The sequence below is a fragment of the Adiantum capillus-veneris genome, chromosome 28, assembly GCF_014529385.1.
Source record: "Adiantum capillus-veneris isolate H3 chromosome 28, ASM1452938v2, whole genome shotgun sequence".
Taxonomy (NCBI): domain Eukaryota; kingdom Viridiplantae; phylum Streptophyta; class Polypodiopsida; order Polypodiales; family Pteridaceae; genus Adiantum; species Adiantum capillus-veneris.
The window spans coordinates 19,950,808-19,962,074 of NC_140958.1; positions in this window are offsets into that span (position 1 = coordinate 19,950,808).

The following is an 11,267-nucleotide window of genomic DNA, read 5'->3' on the forward strand; positions in this document are numbered from 1 at the left end:
ACAGATGGGCAAACTGAGAGAGTTAATCAAGTCATCGAGGACATTCTCAGAGCCTATTGTTCGCAAGAGCCAAAGAAGTGGCTACAATATCTACCTTTGGTGGAGTATGCTTACAACTCTTCCGAACACAGAAGCATTGGAATGTCACCTTTCAAAGATCTTTATGGATAGGACTGTTTAGCACCACTGAACTTCTCAGATCCAACCATCAGGGTAGAAGCCTCTAGAAAGATGTTAGAGGATATGGAAGCACAGACTAGAGCTATTCACTAGGACATTCAGGCCACTCAAGATAGACAGAAGCACTATGCAGATAAGAACCGTTCGGAAAGAACTTTCAAAGAAGGAGATAAGGTTTTTCTGTGAGTCCGACCAAAGAAAAGCAACTTATCTCTAGGCAGATATAAGAAGCTAAGCCCAAGGTATTGTGGACCATTCGAGATCGTTAAGGTTGTGAGTGACCAAGCCTACAAGCTAAAGTTACCTGCAAACTTGAAGGTTCATGATGTATTCCACGTTAGCTTACTCAAACCCTGTATTCCTAACCCTGATCAATTTTTGGACTCAGATCAGATAGTCATGCCAGCACAAGGAGTTCTCGAACTCCAACCTGACTATGTACTTGAAACAAGGGAAAGGAAGTTGCGCAACAGAACTATCACGGAGCATCTGGTAAAGTGGAAGGATTACCCTGAAGAAGATGCAACTTGGGAGGACGAACCAACGCTCATAAAGGATTACCCAAGCACATTCTTGAGATGAGGACATCTCAATTTTTCACGTTGGGGAGGTTGTAAGGTCTCTGACCCCGATCAAAAAGAGCACCCTTGTACCATGAACTGAATATAATGGAATAAGTTACTATTTTTCGCAGTTTTCCAGATTCTCTCAGTGCCATGATGTTTAAAATGTTTTAAAGCTCCAAAATGTGAATTAAAATAATTTTTGTAAAAAATTTCCAAAAATAGTAAGTTTTTGGTCACCCGACCCGTCCAGTTCTGATCGTCTTGAAAAACTGCACCCGTACCCCGAATTTCAAAAAAATGCATTTTCGGACCCCAGGGGCTGCTAAATATGGCAGGTACTCGGGCCAATACGCCTTAGTTAGAGCTTGCTATAGAAATTTTCGGCATCAAAATCCGACTCGTATGACCCGTTTTAGCCTAGAACCAATTTTCCTAAAAATTGTCCGGGGAGGTATCGGGGGCCCGGGACTGTGTGGGAACAGGTTCCAGCCCACTCCAGATTAGCTTTAGCAGCTAGGGGGCGCCCTCTTGCTTTGTGGGAGTCCTGGGAGAGTTTCCAAGCCAGTAACTAAGTCTTAGAGTCAGTTAAACTAGCCAACCTGACACTTGGTGAGTAGGCAACTAGACTTGCCAATGCAGTGAACTGAGTGCTCCTCCAGATGCTAATAGCAGGGCCGGTCGATTTTCAGCCTGTAGGAGCCTATTTAAAGGCCTGCACACACACACACACACATATGCTCACACACACACACAGTGCACACACACACACACCTACACACACTTTGGGAAGGTGCTACCGGAACACACACCTTTTGAAGAAGAAGCAAGGAGGGAGGTGCTGTCGAATTCTCGCCTCAAGAAGCTCGATTAGATCAGAGAATCGAGAGGATTATCAGCCCTTAATCACGGTAACCACGGTTTAATTAATGCTTTCTGCAAATCCTTTTCATTACCATCTAAATTTCTCGTCTATTATGCTCATTCCTAGTCGTAATTCTCTATAATCACTCTCTAAATTCTCCTTAACCATATTCTATTATGTAATCATCATCCCATAGCTGAATTATCAGCCATTCATCACTCTTAATTAATGATTAGTGCACGATTATTAGAATTTTCTCTCTCTAGGTAGCATAGAAATTAATCGATAAGCTGGGAATTGTGTAGATTGATGAGAATCACTCTTTCTATCACGCATTGATATTATAGCTGATCTAGATCCATCGTTGTTATGCATTAAGATATAATTAAGGTAAGATTAATCTGTCATTAAGTCTCTAAGAGGTGGTTTTTCTCACACCTATGCATGCGGTGATTCTGCACCCTCTAATTGCTAGGAAAGAGATTAATCGTGCTTAATTCATCTCTCTGGTAATTCCATTAGTGAAATCCTATTATTCTTAATCATGTAAGCCGAGTAATTATCTTTAGAGCCGGTTCCTATAGGATTATGTGTCATCCATAATGATTGCTATATGGAAAAATCTAAACCTCTCATGTAGCAGGCATTGTTTGATGTTGCTAATCTATCATTTGGCTTGTTATGACGCTTACGGACATTAGCTCTTTTCCCCAAGTTAATTACTTAAAGTAGTGAGTTTAAAATGGCCTCGGTTAAGAGGACTCGCATTGGTGGAGCCCACGACCACGAGGCAGGAACGAACAAGGTGAACGGAAAGGAAAAAGATCCCATGGAGGAACAAATACCGGCCATCTCACGTGCCATCGACGAAGAAATGGAAGAGGTAGATCATAATTTCATTCAAGTTGTTTAATTTAACATTGCACACGTTTAGTTAGGAATGAAAATATCCCCAAACATGTTGGAGAAATCCGACGGAAACCTCGGCATTGAATTCATTGTACATCAAGTTCTAAAGTAGGAAGGAAATGATTGATGGGTATGCTGGTTGCAATTAGGAAAGAATGTCTGCTAGGGAAAATTTAGCTCGACATGTTCATTTTATTTCCAATGTTGAATCAGTCCTGACCCCCCTACTGATCACAGGGGGCAGAGTTCCTCGTTAAGGACTCTTGAATCCACGACTTGCTTTCTATGCGGTGGATACCCACGACTTGCTTTCTATGCGGTGGGAACCCACTTCTTGCTTTCTATGCGGTGGGAGTGTCCATGACGTGCTTTCTATGCGGTGGACATACCTAGTTGTATGGGCAGCTAGGCGACAACGGGAGGAGTGAACTCTCGCTGGAGGGGGGATGTTGTACCTCCAGAACATTGGAACTTTTATGAATAAGTTTGAGTAGAATTTTTACTAGAATTCTATCCTGGTGTTGTTTGCAATACTGGTTGAAGGGATGTCTTAACGAACCATGTGATTCGGAATTAAACAAGGAATATCTATGTTGAACAACCTTTGTGGTAGTAATTAGGTCACACGAGGAAGTGTGAGTGTGAGTGTGGGGGTGGAAAGTGGGGTCTTGGCTCGGGTTGCCAAAGCCTACGAGATGGGTGGTTTCGATTGGTCAGGAACTCTCTGTCCCCATAGTGCTTACTTGATATTAGTAATGCTCATTGCGCCTAGAGCGGGGAATTCTCGAGAGTACGTGCCTCTAAAACATGGGGAAAAAGGCACTCGAGGCTTCTGTCCTCTTGGAAGGTGGGTCTTAGGATCGCTAGATAGTTCAAGTACGCTTCCCCTACGAGGTGGAGCTAGATCTCCCTGCTAGTAGGCTCGAACTCGACTCACTTTGTGATGAGAGATCGTTGGCTAGTCGAACCCTGAACCATTTTGTTTGCTTCCGCAATAGATCTAGTGGCCACCGGGTTCACCATCAGATCCGCCATTGGAAATGGCGGGGTGGGGACCTCACACCCTATCATTGAACCAAAGTAACTTACGTTGCAAAATCTAGAGAAGTTGGAGGGATAGCCAAGATTCACAAACCAAAGTGGTTAACTCGTCCTTGTCGGCTGCCCATGAACCTAGCACTTTAACACTTGTAGTTGCAACAAGCAGTAATATTGCAAGTACTCAACCTGCATGACCTAAGAGTACATACAATGGGTCCCCAAGGCCTTATTTCCAGATACTTCAACCCTTCCATCCATTTCAAGAAAAACTTCTCATGGAAAACCAAGAGCGCGCTCTAGGAGAGTCAAGACCAAATCACGATGGATTCCAAAATGACTATTATAAGCCCAAGGCTACTATGATGAAAATGATCAAATTTGGGTACCTAAACGTAAAATGTGTCTTTCCCTATCACATACAAAACCATGTGAGTCAATCAATGTAACTCCAAAGACAATGGCAGACAATGGAAAAGGAAAGATCACAGAATTCTACACACCTATTCCAGAGCTAGTTTGGGTTCCAAGGCAAAACCAAATATACCACCTAGCTCAGGAAGGGGGGAGTCCCATGAAACTTCTAGCTCCTCTTGTAATGCATCCATGGAGGTAAAAGCTTCTCCACAGCCTCCACCTACAATAGTGGACCTCCATGAAGTTGCAAAGAAATCCACACCTCCCAGTGTTCAACAATCGCCTGATGAACCACCCTGATGAACCACTTCAAGTACCTTACCACCCTTGCAACTCGATGAGGCACCTAAGGTAATAGAAAACTACTGGCAAAATCCTCACCTATTACCAACTGGAACAATTGGTTTCAAAGGGTGACAAGCACATTTCAAACAGTATGACCTATCGAAGGAAGGGGGGAGTCCTCACTCACGTCAGTATTTTGGATCCGCATCCTCTTAAATTTTCTTCCCTGACATCTAAACTCTGCAATTGAGGGACTGTATATACAAAGGCTTATACTAGTTCTAGCAAAAAAAGAAAAAACATAGTAAAAGAGAAAAAGCTACTAGCAACGAGAGAGCACCCTATCAGATCCTACACATAATTCCAAATTCACCATGTCACATCAAGTAGCACACAAAAACAACTCTTATGTTTGAAAGACCTAACCAAATCTATTTGTATTCTTAGAGATGGCTAGTTCACCAGAGGCATGCACTTCTATTTTTGATGAAAGGTACCCTTTTTATTTTTCTCAAGTGTTTCATGTCTGCTACCTTGTACTTTCTTGCGAATGGGATTTGGTAGAGAGACTTGCACGTGAGAGAAATTTTGAGGAGTTAGAATGGCTGATACGTCTATGGATAACTAGTGATCCCTAGCCAGTAGCAAATGTTTCTCCAGTGGAACATGCTTATTCTTTTGCACAAGATGAGTATCCACGCATAGTGAGGTTCTTGATTAACACAAGAGGACGATGAAGAAGAAATAATAGAGACCAAGGAAGACTATGGCCCCACGGGAAATGATTTTGTTCATCTAGATGATGAGGATAGAGGCCTAGCCTTAGGGATGCCACCTGATTTATATAATATCCTCTTTCCTTGATTCTAAAAGAGACGACAAATAGGTAGGTTAGGGGTCTGGATCGTATTTTGAGTTTGTTTTCTAGGAGTTTTAATTTTTTCACACTGACATGCCTCCTAGAGTTATAGTGCTTTGTTGTTTGATATTGTTATGTAGGACTTATATGGATTTCCATCCACATGGCTGAGGACATCTGGTTCGACAAAATGAGAAACTCCATACCTCCAGGTGTACTACTTTCCATGATTCATCCTGGTGGATATGTATAATTGCTAATTGGGGTTTTTCATGGTTTTTTTGAGTGCAATAGTTATGTTTATTATCTACCATTCTAGATGTATAAAGTTATCTTTGCTTAAGTTGATTGAACTAGAGTTTAATCTTATAGAGATGAGCCTTGAGATTAGGAGACCGTGACTTTAGGTTAACTCATTTACTTGACCACTAGTCCTATTTGATAAAATTATATGAGTGTTTGAGACCTTAGGAATGCTTTAGGCATAGAGAAGCTTTCTCACTTAAACAACAAAAGACACTAGTGAGAATACCAAGGAAATGAAAGCAAAAAACATAAGTGCCACAAATGAAAAATCTTAAGCTGGAAGAGAAATTCTGGCTTGATTTGGTACTTCACTCACATGTATTGTCTATGGTACTAGATTTCTAGAGGTTCCCAGTGTGGACGACATTTAAAAGACTTCCATCGAGCTTACAGTTAGAATTTCAAGCTTTTGTTTGGAGTTGTGAGAGCTAGTGGCTAATCAAAGCTGAAAAGCACAATTAGGAATCTCTCATTTAGATAATCTTCCTTATTTAGTACTTGAGTAGTTGTTTTAAGCTTAGTCATAGCTAACTAATTGATAAACTCACCCATAAGCCCAAAACTCTTGATTAATTAATGTCATTAAAGTTCAATTTATTTGTCCTTAATGGCAGTCTAGCATTTCATAAATCTTGCATTTACTGATTTCCACATGTACTTTACATTCCTCTCATGATTTATTGCCATATGATTCCACTTGCATAAAACAATGAATTTGCCTTGCAGATTCAAATCCAGATGCTCTACAACATGGACAAAACGGGCTTTCTCTCACTAGCTTCCAAGGGAGGAATCTACATCAAGAAGGGGGGCATGTTACCACCAAGCGACCACCTTTCATGTAGCCATGGGCCGGTCTTGTCAGACCCGCTAGTAGTGTATTATGTTATTGGCCAGGTTTGTCGGTCAGTTAGGAATGGTTAAGAGTGATCGCCAATGAGAGGTGCACTCTAAAACTGGATCCTATAATGTTTGGGTAAGATTGGCTAAGTGTGGGTGCCCAAATGTGAACGGGCAAGCCCATATGAAAGTCAATCTAAACCTAAAATGGGTCATTCTCTCATTTGTTCAATGCAGGAAGAGTGCTCTTGCTCCATCTCCTTCTCCGTGTCCTTTGTGTACTAGTGTGTGTGTGTGCTTGGGGGGGGGGGGGGGGGGGGGGGGGGGAGAGAGAGAGAGAGAGAGTGATCGAGCATTGCGGCGGCACGACGGCGGTGAGGTGGTTGAGCATGGCGCAACGGCTGCTCCCTCTTCTTGGCAGCGAGGAATCATCCACGACAGCAAGCGTAGAGTGGTGAGTGACACACCATTGTCATCGTTGAGCTTACTAGTTTAGGCTAGTTGCGTTCTTGGAGCCATATGTGGCTCGCACACAGTGTTAGGAAAGTCCCTTGCTTCGATACATGCGGCAGAAGCCCCCATCTCCAAACACGATTAAGAGAAGCAAGATAAATTGTAGAGTTGAGCAAAGCGAACTTGTCAGAGACAAAACTGTCTCAAATTGCAAATCCACATACGGCATACATGAACTGCCAAATCTATGGCAATGAAGGTCACTCTTGCACGATTATCTCTCCAAAAAACTCCACCTATTTGTAATATGTATACCTATGAATCTATATCACGTGTGAGCTCAATCTATGTTCGTAGATACATACATAACCGAGAAACACTAAACCAAGTGTTGAAACTCTTTGAAATCTTGAACAGTCTCAATGCTCCCAAAATCACATTTGGATGTCTATCAATCCAAAATCCACATCCAAAATCAACAATTTCATACAGAAAATCAAGGTAAATCATCACCCAAATATCACCACATTGTGACATACATATCCAAAGATGAAAGCTACATAATGATATGCAGTGTAGGAGTCCAATTGTCAAAGCATCTATCCGTAGAAAATAATGCATGTTGCTACAAAAAAATCAGCATTTAGAATTTCAAAATTTTGATATTTCCAACACATTTAAGACATTGAAAAACCTTGGAGTAGACTCTAAAATCATATAGATCCGAGTCTGAGTTTGAGAGATACGCCAAAAAGAGTGTTTTTTGGCCTGAAAATGTAGAACAAAACCTGTTGTTGCTGTTGGAGTACTTGCTATATTTTTAAAAATCATTTGTTGAAAATAGACAATTTTATAACATCCAAAACCTAGAAAATCCCCAACCTAGACTCCTAGATCATATCCATTCGACTCTTTATGTTGGAGATGTTTTGAACCTTAAAAATGGAAAAAACAACTTGCAAAAGGTCTTGTTCCTATGTTTTTATCTTATCTCTATCATGCAATGTCAAGGTTGCCATCACCACTCCCCTATACTCTGATACTAATTAGGAGTATGCTAGTGTATAAGCTGCATGATGCGGGTGCATGTGTAGTGAGTGTAGAGTGATAGATTGTGTGTGGGTGGAGTACTCACTACTAATGAGTGAGACCCCTTATTATTTATGCATAAAGAATAAGGTCAGTGGTGGTGAGTGAATTCAGTGGGAATCATTAGTGTGTTTGATTGAGTTGCTTTAGGTGAGGAGAAGTGGAGTTGGAGATTGCCAATCTTGTGACTTATGGCTGCTCCATAGGCCAATGCCACATCATAGAGTTAAACATTCATGTTTCCTTGATTAGATCACTAATCATGTGAGTGTTTTCATGCCCTAGCCAAGTAGCTCATCTTTTCAGTTTGAAAATTTAATTGAGCCAGTGAATCTATGCTATAATGGACACTTTCAACATTTGGCACCATTGTCGGGGATTGGTGACTTATGCTAGTGTAATCTTGGCATAATTGATCACTAATTTCTTCACTTATTAAATAATTTTGTTGGCCGGTCCATGGATTTTGAATGTGTATGCATATGGAAATGTGCAACATTTTCTAATTTGATACCAATCTCTCTAGTTATGTGTGTATGCATGAGATTGGGTTCTTTTTTAACTTAGATCTGGAAATAACTCTATAATGACAACAACGGATGTTGCAGCTCGGGGCTTGGATGTGAAGGACGTAAAGTTCCTCATCAATTATGATTTCCATGGATCATAGTTCTAGTTGTGGTTTGACAAAAGTAAAAGCAACAGAGCAAACAAAAGCAAAAATGACAAAAAAGAATGCACCACCATTGACAACCAGGTCATGTCAGGGACAACATGAATTCAGAGGGAGGGAGTGTTGACCCGTGGGTCCATAACTCAACAAAGCCTTATTTTTTGAGAGTTATGAAATGCTGCAAATTATGGTTAAAAAAATCGTTTGTAATGAGTAGTTAGTCTAGTTGCAGAATTCGTGGTGCAATGTCACTTCAGATTGTACATACAAAGACAATTTACCCCTTGAACTCTATTTTAGGTTTAACCTATGGTAGCGTTAGTATATAAGGTACCTAGGTCATTTGTAAAGAAAACTTTTATCATAATCAAGTTTTAAGCTACCGTTGACTGTGTGTGAGAGAGAAGAAGAGAGAGAGCTTGAGCTTCATCCTGGAGCTACTCCCCGCTCGTTCATGACATTGGAGATCTAATTGCACCATCGCAATATGCTAGGCAAGAGCTACACAACACACCAAGCATCCCTCACGGAATGGATGCACTCATGCTATCAAAGAATGTCTATTTTCAGCGTGCAAGTAGTCCTTAGAATCGTGGAAACATAAGCTATGCATAGGTACTCATAAAATTTAGTTTCAGGCACTTCAAAAATTAGGCTCTATCTTCATACGTGTTTTTTGCAGATGGGTCTAGAGTGAGGGTTTTGAGTGTAGAAACTTTGGGACAAGTGTATCCTAGTGAGGAATGGTTTCCTTAAGTTTTGTACAATTCTGGTATGATTTAGTGAGTTTCCTTCCGTTTGTGTGCATGAGGGTTGGGTGGTGTAGTTGAAGGCAGTGAGATTCTTGATTGTGGTTAAGTTAGCCTTCCAGAGGTGTGTGGGATGGTCTCAGCTTGACAAGCTAAAGAGATTGCCCCCGTGCACCTATCATGTCATATGTGTGCTCGATTGACACTATGTTGATGTAGGTTGTGTTGCATGCACTTTATTGGTGGTGTCATTTGCTTCCGCAACAAGTGCATAGATGGTTGTCTTTTGACATCTCAACCATAGGAGAGTGTTTCTAGACCATAGGGTAACCTTTCTACATAGTTTTGTTACACTAAGACCTCAATCATGATGGATCATGATTTTGGTGCCTTGTCGAGACTTTGTAGAATAGTGTCCCTAGATGTTTTAGACCTCCTCCTAAAGTTTTGTTGCGTTTCGACTGAGAGTGATGAGATAGGACATAGGCAGACTGCATGAATAAAAAGTGATAGATTTGCTAGTGCTAGAAATGGATTCACTCCATAGGTTCACTTCTTTAGGTTGACACCCTCAAAGAGTCTCCGTGCCCCATCTGAGTCACTTCCTTGTGTATCGACATTATGTTAGTGCTAGACAACTATGTTGCAGAGGGGGATATTTTCAGGCGAGCAATTTTTGCTGAGCGCTTTTTAGGAATCAGGTGAGCAGATTCCTAAAAAGATTCTCTCTTTCTCCTTGTCGACTCTTTCATCTTTTTCATATCTGTGTGTGTGTGTGTGTGTGTGTGTGTCACTCTCTCTCTCTCTCTCTCTCTCTCTCTCTCTCTCTCTCTCTCTCCCCCCATCCATACAACGCCTCTCCGTTGGGAATGGCTTCCATAGCATCCCACGCAGACTTGATTTTATTCTCAAGATCGTCGATCATCGTGAAAAGTAATAGAGGTGTGCAACGGAAGCTATTGGACGCTTTCACAAAAATAGATTTAAGCAATGGTAATTTATAGCCATTGTGCAAATGTTATATTACTTTATTCACGATTTGACAAATAAACAACCATTTTCCAAATTTGAAAAAATCTGCAAATCAATGTACCAAAATGTGGCCATCATAAGATAAAATTAGAAACTGGTACAATTGTCCATTTTGTGAAGCATACAAACAAAAAGTGAGAAACGACAAATGCTATGCATCCATGCTTGAATAGGTCCGGCTTCAGCTCAGTGCCCTAAAGATATCAGCATCTGCCAAAATTGGTTGATGGATAAACATGTTCTCATTTTGGCTTAATCCTAGCACACACAGATAAATAAAATACAAATGTTTATATGCAAGATATGGTTTTTTCTTTGACACCCGTTCCATGAAGTCTGGACATGTGCACGAAGGGTGGTTGCAAATACAAACTTTGTACATCCGGACGTGACCATCTTCACTTTTGGTCTCTACTTTGAAGATTTCATTAACACCATCTGTTGCACATATCTCTTCTACGACCTTCGCTCTCAGGGCTAGTGCTAAACTGATCTTGCAAGTAGCATCCTCGAAAATGGAAGTCCAATACCATACACACACACCATCTCGCACTGTGTCTCTTGCACTGCCTTCAGGAGTGGATGTATCTTTTGACTTGAAAGGAGAGTTGGTCATATTTTGTGCAGGAACAACCAACGTTACATTAGACATTCCTTCTTTGCTGAGCTCCACTTAATACCCCCCTTCATGCAATATTTGCACCTCATCCTCCGATGTGGGTCAACAGTCAAAATCCTTTGCACCATCACCTTGGTGTTGTCCGTTAGTGTTTTGGATGTGCCGTTGTGCACATCATGTTGATGTGTGCCACGATGAATCATGACTCTAGTGGCAGTCTCATAGGATGGCATGACATATTATACTACACAATCACATGTTGAAATACAGAAAGCAATTGCCTTACAAAAGTGGTATGGAAGGCTGTTATCTCCAATCTTACAATATTGTCTGAGTGCAATTGCCTTTTGTATGTACCCGTTGAAATGTCTTGTATTGGGAATATGATAA